Source organism: Stigmatopora argus, unplaced genomic scaffold (assembly GCF_051989625.1).
Source record: "Stigmatopora argus isolate UIUO_Sarg unplaced genomic scaffold, RoL_Sarg_1.0 HiC_scaffold_257, whole genome shotgun sequence".
Classification (NCBI taxonomy): Eukaryota; Metazoa; Chordata; class Actinopteri; order Syngnathiformes; family Syngnathidae; genus Stigmatopora; species Stigmatopora argus.
In genome coordinates, this window is record NW_027520237.1 from 1 (window position 1) to 2,500 (window position 2,500).

Below are 2,500 nucleotides of genomic sequence, written 5' to 3' on the forward strand. Positions count from 1 at the left end.
TGTCGTCGTATTTGGTCGCGTGCCGACGTTTATGGCTGTCTTTACCCAGGGGAAATCACCCCCAGTGCCTGGTAGTCATGTCTGATAAGCTCCAGTAAGCTCCAGTATTTTTTATTTCATCCATAAGTGCTGATTTTAACCCATTTTAGTGAATTTTTGGGCCTTTGGCGAACGGTCGTCGCGCCGACGTTTATGGCTGTCTTTTACCCAGGAAAATCACCCCCAGAGCCCAGTAGTCATGTCTGATAAGCTCCAGTAACTCTATTTCATCCATAAGTGCTGATTTTATTTCATTTTAGGCACTTTTGAGAATGGTCGTATGTCGTCGTATTTGGTCGCGTGCCGACGTTTATGGCTGTCTTTCCCCCTGGAAAATCACCCCAAGAGCCTGGTAGTCATGTCTGATAAGCTCCAGTAAGCTCCAGTAATTCTATTTCATCCATAAGTGCTGATTTTAACCCATTTTAGTGAAATTTTGGCACTTTCGCCAATGGTCGTCGTCGTCGCGCCGACCTTTATAGCTGTCTCCCCCCCCCCGGGAAAATCACCCTCAGTGCCCGATATTAATGTGTGGAAAAGCTCCAGTATTTGTATTTCATGGTTTAAAAACCATCACTACGCTTTTGGAAACACTTTTCTGCACATTTTAACCATTTCCCGGTACCTTAAGAGAGTCATAGTTACTCCCGCCGTTTACCCGGCCTGGTTGATGGACCTTGCTCATTTTCGCCGTCTGGCGGACAAACTTCAGTACTGCATTCGGGTCAGGTGCGGTCGACATTTCTTGCCGGCTTTTCAAGCACTTTGCCTGGGTTGATTTAAAACATTTTGCCCTGTTTATTTTTAACAAGTTTACCCACGTTTTACAAATCTTCTGCGGGCTTTAGATGCACTATTCCTGGGTTGATTAAAAAAAAATTGCCCTTATTATTTTTAACAAGTTTACCCACGTTTTACAAATCTTCTGCGGGCTTTAGATGCACTATTCCTGGGTTGATTTTAAACATGTTGCCCTTTATTTTTAACAAGTTTACCCACGTTTTTCAAAACTTTGTGCAAGCTTTAGATGCACTATTCCTGGGTTGATTTAAAACATTTTGCCCTTTTTATTTTAACAAGTTTACCCACGTTTTACAACTCTTCTGCGGGCTTTAGATGCACTATTCCTGGGTTGATTTTAAACATTTTGCCCTTTTTATTTTTAACAAGTTTACCCACGTTTTACAACTCTTCTGCGGGCTTTAGATGCACTATTCCTGGGTTGATTTTAAACATTTTGCCCTTTTTATTTTTAACAAGTTTACCCACGTTTTTCAAAACTTTGTGCGGGCTTTAGATGCACTATTCCTGGGTTGATTTTAAACATTTTGGCCTTTTTATTTTAACAAGTTTACCCACGTTTTTCAAAACTTTGTGCAAGCTTTAGATGCACTATTCCTGGGTTGATTTTAAACATTTTGCCCTTTTTATTTTAACAAGTTTACCCACGTTTTACAAATCTTCTGCGGGCTTTAGATGCACTATTCCTGGGTTGATTTAAAACATTTTGGCCTGTTTATTTTTAACAACTTTACCCATGTTTTACAAAACTTTCTGCGGGCTTTTCAAACACTTTTCCTGGGTTGATTTTTAACATTTTGGCCTGTTTATTTTTAACAACTTTACCCACGTTTTTCAAAACTTTGTGCGGGCTTTAGATGCACTATTCCTGGGTTGATTTAAAACATGTTGCCCTTTATTTTTAACAAGTTTACCCATGTTTTACAAAACTTTAAGGGGGCTTTTCAAACACTTTTCCTGGGTTGATTTTAAACATTTTGGCCTGTTTATTTAAAACAACTTTACCCATGTTTTTCAAAACTTTAAGGGGGCTTTTCAAACACTTTTCCTGGGTTGATTTTTAACATTTTGGCCTGTTTATTTAAAACAACTTTACCCATGTTTTTCAAAACTTTAAGGGGGTTTTTCCAAACACTTTTCCTGGGTTGATTTTAAACATTATGCCCATTTTATTTTTAACAAGTTTACCCATGTTTTACAAAACTTTAAGGGGGCTTTAAGAACGCTATTCCTGGGTACAATTTAAACATTTTCATCAGTATTTTGCAAAACTTTTACCCTGCTTTTCAAACACTTTTCCTGGGTTGATTTTTAACATTTTGCCCTTTTTATTTTTAACAAGTTTACCCATACTTTTCAAAACTTTAAGGGGGCTTTTCAAACACTTTTCCTGGGTTGATTTTAAACATTTTGCCCATTTTATTTTTAACAACTTTACCCATGTTTTTCAAAACTTTAAGGGGGCTTTTCAAACACTTTTCCTGGGTTGATTTTTAACATTTTGGCCTGTTTATTTAAAACAACTTTACCCATGTTTTTCAAAACTTTAAGGGGGTTTTTCCAAACACTTTTCCTGGGGGTTGATTTTAAACATTATGCCCATTTTATTTTTAACAAGTTTACCCATGTTTTACAAAACTTTAAGGGGGCTTTAAGAACG